Source organism: Rhinoderma darwinii, chromosome 2, assembly GCF_050947455.1.
Source record: "Rhinoderma darwinii isolate aRhiDar2 chromosome 2, aRhiDar2.hap1, whole genome shotgun sequence".
Lineage (NCBI taxonomy): Eukaryota > Metazoa > Chordata > Amphibia > Anura > Rhinodermatidae > Rhinoderma > Rhinoderma darwinii.
The window spans coordinates 296,693,917-296,706,747 of NC_134688.1; positions in this window are offsets into that span (position 1 = coordinate 296,693,917).

Sequence of the window (12,831 nt, forward strand, 5' to 3'; positions counted from 1 at the left end):
TATGGGCCATTGTAATTACACACACGTACGACAAAGACTGTAACCAGACGCACACGCAGACAAATTGTATTATTTTTTCTTGACTTTTTTTTTTTCACAGACAAAAATACACGGACGTCACAAAAGCACGCTCCACAAAAAACTGATGTCGAACAAACACGTAGACTATAAAACTTTTTTTTTTTCATATATTTTTTTTTGCACCAAAAAAAATACACAGACGTCACACACGTACGCTACATAAAAACCCTAGGCTAACCCTAGACTAAACCTAGGCTAACCCTAGACTAACTCTAGAATAGAACCTAGAATAACCCTAGACTAACCCTAAGGGCACGTTCACACGTGGCGGAATTGTTGTGGAAATCCACTGCGGACAGTCCGCAGTGGAATTCTCCAGCGGCCATTTTTTACATTTGTTTCTATCCATTTTTAGGAAAGTTAGTTCAGATGTTGCGGAAAACTCCGCTGCGGACCATAGGCTGCGGTGCGGAATTTTAAGTACGCAGCATGCACTGTCTGTTGCGGAATTTCACTGCGGATTTCAGCCTTTGCAATGCAAAAACTGAAATCTATGGCAAGTTCGCAACGTCTGAACTACCTGTCAAATATGCAAATGTTGGTGCAGATTCGTTGCGTAATTGCCCCAAATCTGCACCAACATTTGCAGCGGAAAAACTCTAGGATAACCCTAGCCTAGGTGTACAATTGAAGTTTATATATTAGATTTTTTGTAATTTTGTGTCTTTGGTGTCACAGTAAAATTCTCTCTCTGTCTCTTCTCATACAGAGTAACAAGTGTGAGGAGGAGAGACAGAGAGACAGGTAGGAGAAACACCTCGTTTTTCATTTTGTGATCACTGTGAATGGTTCTCACAGTGATCACATGAACGGAGACCACTGTCCGAGGCTGTTACCAGCAGCCCGGTCTTCTGAAGTGCCTGAACGGTCGACGTAAAAACACTATACGCCGGTCGTTAAGGGGTTAACCATATGATTGGTTCAAAACAAAACATATTGTCATTATATGCTATTGGCTAAATCAAATCCAAATTAACGTCATATTGTAAACAATGTAAACGATTTTCTGGAATCAACCTGCTCCTACTTCTAAATATATTATTGTAATGGTTTGATAAATAAACGTCAGAGAAGGATTTTGAGCATACAAAGCGTGGTCTCTTGTGTCATCTTTCCTCATATATGTATATATCTATATATATACATATATATATATATATATATATATATTGTAGCAGTTTGGGGAATGTAGAGACACTATCAGAACAGTATTCTTGTTACCAGATTATAAGGCCCTATCTCCTACATAATCTGATCGGCGCTGTAATGTAGATAACTACAGTGGTTTTTATTTTGAAAAAAAGATCATTTTAGAGCATGTTATGAACAATTTTTTTTACGGATGAGCTTTCACAATTAATTGTGGACCAGACAAACCTTTAAGGTTCTGGGTTCCTACCAATGTCCGCTCATTCAGAATATGGGCATTGCAAAAAAAAACATCCACCCGTTCTTACTGGGCAGCAAATCCTATTCATGTAACCCCAGTTTTTTCGTCAATAATGTCCTGGAGCAGGTATGAGGTATGAGGCATTAATCAGTTTCCTGCATTTTAGTAACAATTTAGAAAGCCTGCCAAGAAGTGATCCTGGGCACGATCGCCTTCACAAGCTGAGGCCCCTTGTTACTTTGATAAAAGATTAATTTCTAAAATCCTACACTCCTGATGTGAACTTGAGTGTGGATGAATCCCTTGTAAATTTTAAGGGGCGATTGTGTTTTAGGCAGTACATACCATCAAAGAGAGCGAGATATGGCGTAAAGCTATATAAAATATGTGAAAGTAAGACCGGTTACACATGCGGCTTCAATATATATGAGGGCAGAGACCCTGAAATAAATCCCCCAGGATGCCCACAAAACCTTGGTATCAGTGGAAAAATAGTCTATGACCATATGCAGCCGTTCCTTCGAAAAGGCTAGAGTATACACTGCCAATTTGTATTCTAGTATGCCACTTTTCAAAAGTCTTCACGCTGACAAAACAGGGGCCTGTGGGACGGTTCGCAGAAACCGCAAAGGATTGCCACCACAACTTCTCTCAATGCGCCTGGCGAAGGGGGAATCATTTGCTTTCGCAAGTGATGAACTTCTTGCACTTAAAGGAACAGTGTCATCGCAAATAATTTTTTTATATGTTAAAGATGTTAGTGCTTTAATAAAAACGTTTTTATTCATTTGTGTGTTTGTGTTTTACTTTTTCTTATTTTTACACTTTTTCTTCCCTATGGGGGCTGCCATTTTTTGTTCCATTTCTGTGTGTGTCGATTAACGACACACACAGACATGGAATACGGCAGCCACAGTCCCATAGGGACTGCGAACGGCTCCCGTCCCATTGACTGCCGTGTACGGCGTCTGTGTGGGAACTGCGCATGCGCCGCTCCCACACAGTCCTATTCGAAATTGGCGCCGTCCTGCGCCATTTTCCTGTGGACCGGAAGTCGCGGCCGGACAGTAATATTACTACTTCCGGTCGCGGCTTCCGGACTTGTGCACATGGAACAGCGGCAGCAAACGGAGCGGACGGGCCGGAGGGAGCCGCGGCGGCAGGAGCAGGTAAGAGATTTCAATGTATGTTAGTGTTTGTGTGTGTTTACTACTGTATGTAAACCTACTACACTGTGGGTTACCTCAAAAAATGGCGACACACAGTGTAGGAGGTTAAACCTTTCAAACCCCTCGTTTATCCCGGCACTAGCCAGGATAAAGGAGGGGGGGATGCTGAGAGCTCACTAGAGCGAGGGCTTTTAACCCAATGTTGCAATGCTGCAATTTTGGGAACAGCCCCATCTAGTGACCAAAAATGGGTAGTATTATAAATTAGAAATAATTTATAATATTTCCTGGCTCGTGCCAAAAAAATAAATAAAATTTGAACAATGTTTAATCACCCACACACTAAATGTTTAATTTTTTAAAAAAAAACATGTTTTTCTGGCAACACATTCCCTTTAAAGAGGCTCTGTCACCAGATTTTGCAACCCCTATCTCCTATTGCAGCAGATCGGCGCTGCAAAACGAGCATTTTTGGCCAAGTTATGACCATTTTTATATTTATGTAAATGAGGCTTTCTAAAGTACAACTGGGCGTGTTTACAGTAAAAGTACAACTGGGCGTGTATTATGTATGTACATCTGGGTGTTTTTACTTCTTTTACTAGCTGGGCGTTGTGTATAGAAGTATCATCCACTTCTCTTCAGAATGCCCAGCTTCTGGCAGTGCACAGACACAGCGTGTTCTCGAGAGATCACGCTGTGATGTCACTTCCCCAGGTCCTGCATCGTGTCGGACGAGCGAGGACACATCGGCACCAGAGGCTACAGTTGATTCTGCAGCAGCATCAGCATTTGCAGGTAAGTAGCTACATCGACTTACCTGCAAACGCCGATGCTGCTGCAGAATCAAATGTAGCCTCTGGTGCCGATGTGTCCTCGCTGGTCCGACACGATGCAGGACCTGGGGCAGGAAGTGAGTGACGTCACAGCGTGATCTCTCGAGAACACGCTGTGTCTGCACTGCCAGAAGCAGTGGATGATACTTCTATACACAACGCCCAGCTAGTAAAAGAAGTAAAAACGCCCAGATATACATACACAATACACGCCCAGTTGTACTTTTACTTTAAACACGCCCAGTTGTACTTTAGAAAGCCTCATTTACATAAATATAAAAATGGTCATAACTTGGCCAAAAATGCTCGTTATAAAAAAAAAAAAAAGTTACTCTTATCTCCATTGCAGTGCCGATCTGCTGCAATAGGAGATAGGGGTTGCAAAATCTGGTGACAGAGCCTCTTTAAGTGCAATGATCGGAGGGAGGTTTTTATGCTGAGCACTATACACGCTGACACCAAGGTCACTGTCTGAGAGAGAGGAGCTACTGCGGACAGACAGAAACCGCTCTGTATTAGGCCTCATTTACACGAGCGTGTGCGTTTTGCGCGCGCAAAAAACGCCGCGTTTTGCGTGCGCAAAAGGCACTTGACAGCTCCGTGTGTCATCCGTGTATGATGCGCGGCTGCGTGATTTTCGCGCAGCCGCCATCATAGAGATGAGGCTAGTCGACGTCAGTCACTGTCCATGGTGCTGAAAGAGTTAACTGATCGGCAGTAACTCGTTCAGCACCCTCGACAGTGCATTCCGATCACCATATCGAGTAACCTGTTTAAAAAAAAAGAGGTTCGTACTTGCCGAGAACTTCCCGGCCGTTGCCTTGGTGACGCGTCCTTGGTGACGCGTCCTTGGTGACGCGCCTCTCTTGACATCTGGCCCCACCTCCCTGGATGACGCGGCAGTCCATGTGACCGCTGCAGCCTGTGCTTGGCTTGTGATTGGCTGCAGCTGTCACTTGGACTGAATTGTCATCCCGGGAGGTCAGACTGGACGAAGAAGCCGGGAGTTATCGGTAAGTCAGAACTTTTTTTTTTTTTACACGTTCATGTATATTGGAATCGGAAGTCACTGTCCAGGGTGCTGAACCAGTTTAACTCTTTCAACACCCTGCACAGTGACTGTCTCCTGCCGGGTTCGGTCAAAACGAGTTCGGCCGAACCCGGTAAAGTTCGGTTCGCTCATGTCTAAGACACTCCATTCGGATGTTTGTAAACAGAAAAGCACGTGGTGCTTTTCTGTTTACATTCAGTTTGACAGCTCTTGCGCGAATCACGCAGTTCGCACGGAAGTGCTTCCGTGCGACCTTCCTGGTTTTCACGCACCCATTGACTTCAATGGGTGCGTGATGCGCGAAAATTGCAGATTTTTAGAACATGTCGCTAGTTTTTTTCAGCGCACTCACCCTGAGCAAAACTCACGGACTGTCTGCATGCCCCCATAGACTTGTATAGGTCCGTGCGACCCGCATGAAAATCACGCGAGTCTCACGGACGTATATCACGTTCGTGTAAATGAGGCCTTACAGAGTACAACAGCTTCATGGGTGGCGTCAACCTTTCAGACCAGGCTCTCCAACCTTATTTGATCAAAAGGAAAACTAGAGCCTGGTACAAAGTGGCAATATATCTGATGCAGGTTTTTACTTTCAATTCCTATGTAATATCCAAAAAGGCCCAGGGAACCATGACATATCTGGTATTCCAAGAAAACATTATTGAACATCTTGTATTTGAAGGAGGGGAAGTAGGACTCCATGAATCAGAAGATGTCAAGAGACTCACGGAGCGTCACTTTTTACATCCTGTCCCTGCCACTGAGATGCAAAGGTATCTGCAGAAGAGATGCAAAGTTTGCAGAAAAAATGGCCGAAGAAGGGATACACGTTTTTTTTTACCCCTTTTTCCCTTAAAAACCAGTACTGTGTAATTACCCATGCTTTGAGACCTACCATACAGTAGCAAATTACTGAATTAGGGAGAGCCAAAATAGATAGGGATTCCTTATGCGAAAGTGAACCTGTCAGAATGATAATTCTGAGTGGGGGCGGGGGTGGACTTTACATCTGTTAGGGAAAAACTTTTTTCTTTTTTCATTCTCACTATACCCCTAGATGAATTTCTTCACGTCTATGATAATACATAGTGTCATAAACATTTTATATATTTTATGTCAGATTTCAACAAAAATCTGAAAAAATCTGAAAGGCCTAGGTACAAACTAAACCAATAGGTGAAAACCCTGTGGGGTCTTCCTTCCCAGATTGGAACATTTTTATGTGTATTTTTATGATCCGGCATCACAGGGCTTCTGCAAAGACACTATCGTGCCTAAAAATCAGCTTTGGAAACAGTCATATTTAGGCCAAATTGGACACCTTTAGTTTGAGGCCTTGCCAAGTGCCCGTGAGATAACATACACCAACATATTTGGTATCCAAGCAACCAGAACAAATTCAGAAATAAATCTAGAGGCGTGCAAAAGTAAACACATTATTTATTTAAAAACTTTTACACAACCAATTGAAGAAAAAAAAAATTTTTCCACATTTTTTTGCATTTTTATAAGATTTGGAAAAAAAACAAAAAAGAAAACCTATAGTATATACCACCAAAATAAAGCCCTGTTTCTGCTGAAAAAAACCATACCAAATTTGTAGGGATACATTCGATTCCTACAACGTTATAAACAATTAAATAAAAACATAGTGAAACGGCTGATTTTGCTTTGGTCATTAACCCCTTCAGGACCAGACCCATTTTTTTCAAATCTGACATGTGTCACTTTATGTGGTAATAACTTCGGAATGCTTTTACTTATCCAAGCGATGCTGAGACTGTTTTCTCGTGACATATTGTACTTTATGGTAGTGAAAAATTTGTTCGATAAATTCATTGCTTATTTGTGAAAAACCACAAAATTTTGAGAAAATATGAAGTTATTATGATTTTTCTAATTTCAAATGTATTTGCTTGTAAGACAGATAGTAATACCACACAAAATAGTTACTAGTTAACATTTCTCATATGTCTACTTTATGTTTGCATCGTTTTTGAACATCCTTTTCTTTTTCTAGAATGTTACAAGGCTTAGAAATTTAGCAGCAATTTCTCACATTTTTAAGAAAATGTCAAAAGGCTATTTTTTTCAGGGACGCGTTCAGTTCTGAAGTGGTTTTAAGGGCGCTAGATATTAGAAACCCCCATAGAACACACCATTTTGAAAACGGCACCCCTCAAAGTATTCCAAACAGCATTTATAAAGTGTTTCAACCCTTTAGGCGTTTTACAGGAATTGAAGGAAAGTAGAGGTGAAATTTTCAAATGTAATTTTTTTTTACAAAATTCATTTGTAATAAAAAAAAATCTGTAACACGGAAGGTTTTACCCGAGAATTGCAACTCAATATTTATTGCCCAGATTCTGCAGTTTCTAGAAATATCCCACATGTGGCCCTAGTGCGGTAATGGACTGAAGCACAGGCCTCAGAAGCAAAGGAGCAACTAGTGGATTTTGGGGCCTCCTTTTTTTAGAATATATTTTAGGCACCATGTCAGGTTTGAAGAGGTCTTGTGGTGCCAAAACAGTGGAAACCCCCAAAAATGACCCCATTTTTTGAAACTACATCCCTCAGGGAATTTATCTAGGGGTATCAGTAGCATTTTGACCCCACAGGTTTCTTTGCTAAATTTATTCGAATTAGTCTGTGAAAATGAAAATCTACTTTTTTTCTGGAAAAACTTAGAATTTTCGCATTTTTGCAAGGAATAAAGGAGAAAAAGCATCCCAACATTTGTAAAGCAATTTCTCCCGATTATGGAAATACCCCACATGTGGTAATAAACTGCTGTTTGGACCCACGGCAGTGCTCAGAAGGGAAGGAGCGCCATTTGGATTTTGGAGCGCTGATTTTACTGGAATGGTTTTTGGTGCCGTGTCTCATTTGCAACGCCCTGGAGGGACCTAAACAGTGGAAACCTCCCAAAAGTGACCCCATTTTGGAAACTATACCCCTCAATGAATTTTTCTAGTGGTATAGTTAGCATTTTGACCCCACAGGTTTTTTTGCTGAATTTATTGGAATTAGTCTGTGAAGATGAAAATAGACTTTTTTTTGAATAAACATAGAATTTTCTAATTTTTATAAGCATTAAAGGAGAAAAAGGGACCTCAACATTTGTAAAGCAATTTCTCCTGATTACGGAAATACCCCATATGTGGTAATAAACTGCTGTTTGGACCCACAGCAGAGCTCAGAAGGGACGGAGAACCATTTGGATTTTGCATCTCAGATTTTGCTGAATTGGTTTCTGGGGGCCATGTCGCATTTGCAGAGCCCCTAAAGTACCAGTATAGTAGAAATTCCCCAGGTATGATCCCATTTTGGAGACTATACCCCTCAAAGAATTAAATGAGAGGTGTATTTAGCATTTTGATCCCTCAGGGGTTTTATAGATTTTATTAGAATTGGGCCGTGAAAAAGAAAAAATATTTTTTCCCAATAACCTGTAGATTTAGCTCATAATTTTTCATTTCCACAAAGAATACAGGAGAAAAGGCACCCCAAAATGTGTTACACAATTTCTCCTGAGTAGGGAAATACCCCATATGTGGTTGTAAACTGCTATTTGGACACACGGCAAGGGTCTAAAGGGAAAAAGCGCAATTTTGTTTTTGGAGTGGAGATTTTACAAAATTTGTTTTTGGTGCCATGTTGCATTGCGCTGAGGTACCAGTACAGTGAAAACCCCGGAGAAGTGACCCCATTTGGGAAACTACACCCCTCAAGGAATTCATCTAGAAGTGTAGTGAGCATTTTGACCCCCAAAGGTTTTGCAGAAATTAGTGCACAGTAGATGTTGCAGATTGAAAATTGAAATTTTCCACAGATATGCTATTGCAGTGCCCAATGTGTTGTGCCCAGCTTGTACCACTGGAGACACACACCCCATAAATTGTTAAGCGGTTCTCCAGAGTACAGTAATACCCCATATGTAATCATAAACTGCTGTTTGGGCACACTGCCAGGCCCAGAAGGAGCGCCATTTGGCTTTTGGAGCGCAGATTTTGCTTTGTAGTAGTTTTGTTTGGTGTTTTACTGGTGTTTCAGTTTATAATGTGGAGGCATATGTAAGCTGTGCGGAGTACATCAGGGTATATGTAAGCTGTGCGGAGTACATCAGGGTATATGTAAGCTGTGCGGAGTACATCAGGGTATATGTAAGCTGGGCGGAGTACATCAGGGTATATGTAAGCTGTGCGGAGTACATCAGGGTATATGTAAGCTGTGCGGAGTACATCAGGGTATATGTAAGCTGTACGGAGTACATCAGGGTATATGTAAGCTGGGCGGAGTACATCAGGGTATATGTAAGCTGGGCGGAGTACATCAGGGTATATGTAAGCTGTACGGAGTACATCAGGGTATATGTAAGCTGGGCGGAGTACATCAGGGTATATGTAAGCTGGGCGGAGTACATCAGGGTATATGTAAACTGTGCGGAGTACATCAGGGTGTATGTAAGTTGTGCGGAGTACATCAGGATATATGTAAGCTGGGCAGAGTACATCAGGGTAAATGTAAGCTCTGCGGAGTACATCAGGGTATATGTAAGCTATGTGGAGTACATCAGGGTATATGTAAGCTGTGCAGAGTACATCAGGATATATGTAAGCTGGGCGGAGTACATCAGGGTAAATGTAAGCTATGTGGAGTACATCAGGGTATATGTAAGCTGGGCGGAGTACATCAGGTCATAATAGGATGATGTAATAATGGGGTAAATTAATAATAAAATTAATTATCCATGGATAGTGACGTACGCTTTCAACCAATCCTTTATGCACAGGCCGGATTTTTGGGTGCAGGAGTGGCACTTCTAAAGGGTGTCTGTGGTGTTGTACAAAATATCCGCACTCCAGCATTGCCTAATCTTTGACTTCTTCACTAGCCCCATATGTAGCACAGACCCCAAAATGTCATAGTTCCCGCTGCATTTACAGGGTCTATCAGTGTGGATGCAAATTATGACGTGGGGCTTTAGGTGAAGAACTGCTGCACATATAAATTAGTCAGGGCCGTCGTTTTGCATTATTGCATTCCAAGAGTCATAACTTTTTATTTTTCCGTTGACGAGCTGTGTGAGTGCTTGATATTCATAGGACGAGCTGTAGTTTTTATTAGTATCATTTTGGGGTACATGTGATAATTTGATCAGTTTTTATTACATTTTTTGGGAGGTGAGGAGACCAAAAAACAGAAATTCTCTCGCTGTTTTTTTTATAAGCTTTTAACGGTGTTCTCTGTGCAGTATAAAAACACGTTTACTTTATTCTGCGGTTCGATACGATTATGGCAATACCAAATTTATATAGTTTTTATATGTTTTACTACTTTTACACAATAAAAAGACTTTGTTCTAAATAAAATAATGTTTTAGTGTCACCATATCCTGAGAGACATAACTTTTTTTTTTTTGTTGACAGAGCTGTGTTAGGGCTTGTTTTTTACGTGACACACTGTAGTTTTTATTGGTACCATGTTGGTTACGTGCGACTTTTTGATCACTTTTTATTTCATTTATTTGGAAACAACGTGACCAAAAAAGGAAATTCTGACATTGTATTTTATTGTATATTTTTTACGGTGTTAACCGTGCGGGATAAATAATATAATATTTTTATAGGTCAGGCCGATACGAACGCGGCGATACCTATTATGTCTAGTTTTTGTCTTTTTTTTTTTCTAATTATAAAGGGCTTGATTAGGGAAACAAGGCGTTTTATTGTTTTTATTACGTAAAACTTTTATTTATTTATCTAAAACTTTTTTTTCCACTTTTTATTTTACACTTACTAGGGGACATGAAGATCTGTTCTTCTGATCCCCTGTACAATACACTGCACTAGTGCAGTGTATTGTAAGGCTGGGTTCACACAAGCACATTAACGTCCGTAATGGACGGACGTATTTCGGCCGCAAGTCCCGGACCGAACTCACTGCAGGGAGCCGGGCTCCTAGCATCATAGTTATGTACGATGCTAGGAGTCCCTGCCTCTCCGTGGAACTACTGTCCCGTACTTAAAACATGATTACAGTACGGGACAGTTGTCCTGCAGAGAGGCAGGGACTCCTAGCATCGTACATAACTATGATGCTAGGAGCCCGGCTCCCTGCACTGAGTTCGGTCCGGGACTTGCGGCCGAAATACGTCCGTCCATTACGGACGTTAATGTGCTCGTGTTAATATGCGGATTTTACAACTGACAGTTGAGCCTATTACGTCCTGCCTAGGGCAGGACCTAATAGGCTCCCATACCTGGCAACCAGGAAGCCATTGCTAGGCTTCCTGATTGCCATTGCAACCATCAGCACCCCGCGATTTTTCGCAGGGGGCCAACGGAGTACAGAGGAAGCCCCCTCCCCCTGTGTCAATCACTTAAATGCTGCTGTCGCTATTGACAGCGGCATTTGAGGGGTTAAACGGCGGCGATCGGAGAGAACTGTGATCGCCGCCGTTGCAGCGGAATGTCAGCTGTATATTACAGCCGACACCCGCTGAAGATAAAGCGCGCACAGCTCCTGTGTGCGCTTCATCCTCAGGGCGTTATTGTACGCCCATTTGCGGGAACGACCCGCTAAAAAGGACGTGCAGTAACACCCATTTGTGGGAAGGAGTTAAGGCCCACAATGCATGCAGGGGGAAGGAGTTAAACAGGACTTTAGTAGCTTTATTTCTCTTTCAATCAGAGAAATCCAATAAACACAACGGTAGCTTGTCTCATCAGCATACACAAAGGTTAGAACCGAAAGAAACGTTTCATATAACAAAAGTCCAGGTATAACACACACAGTCCAGCCCTTTGCAGGGGTTAGCTCTCACCCCTCTGTATATATCAGGTCTGTTCAGCAGCAAAACCAGTCTTCACCTTCCTGCTTCCACACTCCCAGCAGTGCTTTTCTCTTAGTTAGGCCTGATTTACACAAGCGTAGTTCACGTCCGTGAAAATCACGGACAACGCACGGACCTATGTTAGTCAATGGGGCCGTTCAGACATTCCGTGTTTTTCACACAGCGTGTGTCCGCTGTGTGAAACTCACAGCATGTCCTATACTTTAGCGTTTTTCGCGAATCACGCACCTATTGAAGTCAATGGGTGCGTGAAAACCGTGCACGGCACGCGGACGCTCTTCCGTGTGCCGCGCGTGATTCGCGCTACAGTTGTTGAAGAAATGAAGGGAATAATAAAACTACCTCCTTCATTTCTGTTTCTAAACATCAAAACCACGTGTCATAACGATGCCATACGCGCAAAAAACACGCAGCCGTACACCAAACACTGATACCACACGGAACTGCAACGCGCAAAAAACACAGCATTTTTTGCGCAAGAAAAACCCACACGTTCGTGTAAATAAGGCCTTAAAGTATAGCTAAACGTTTGACAAACCTCTGACATGTCAGAAGTTTGGATTGGTGGGGGTCCCAGCACTGAGACCCCCACCAATAGCTAGAACGAAGCAGCTGAAGCATTTGTGTGATCGCTCAGCCGCTTCGTGTCTGTTCGGCTGTTTCCGTAAATAAATGTTTCAGTGTACGGACTCAATAGAAAGTCTATGAGCCCGTACTCCAATACACTGGCTTTCCGGAAAAAGCCGAACAGACACGAAGCAGCTGAGCGCTCACACGAGCACTTCAGCTGCTTCGTTCTAGCGATTGGTGGGGGTCTCAGTGCTCAGACTTCCGCCAATCCAAACTTCTGACATGTCACTATGACATGTCAGAAGTTTGTCAAACAGTTAGCTACGCTTTAATTACCCTCCACCTGTGTGGTGGGAAGACCCTATGTTAACCCCTTAATAGGCGTCTAGGGATATATCTCCCTTGGCAGATTAACCCCCTCAACCTGTTACAATATATATATATATATTGATTACCTATGATTTGAAACTGGATTAATCCTTGGAGGGCGGGTATCGGTTGACATACCCAATACAAATTTCAGTCTAATATATTTTGGCCAATGAGTACGTCAACAATGCCTACAGCCTCGTAATACGAACCATAGGGAATCTGTGTGTCACCATACAAGCTCTGTGCACTAGGCTGGAGAGTCTATGCACTCGCTGTGTATCAGTCCTCTTGGAATCCCTATTCAGTATGCATACATATTGGATATGAGAACCTTATGGCAACAAGTATTTTCTAACATGCTGTGTGCACGGTCATTGATCACGGTATCATCCGCGGGCTGTCCGCAATAATGGATCATGCACACACAAGATGGGCATTGATTTCAAGGAGCCTGGAATGCAAATACAGTCCGTAAACTGATATGTCCTACTTTTTTTGCAATC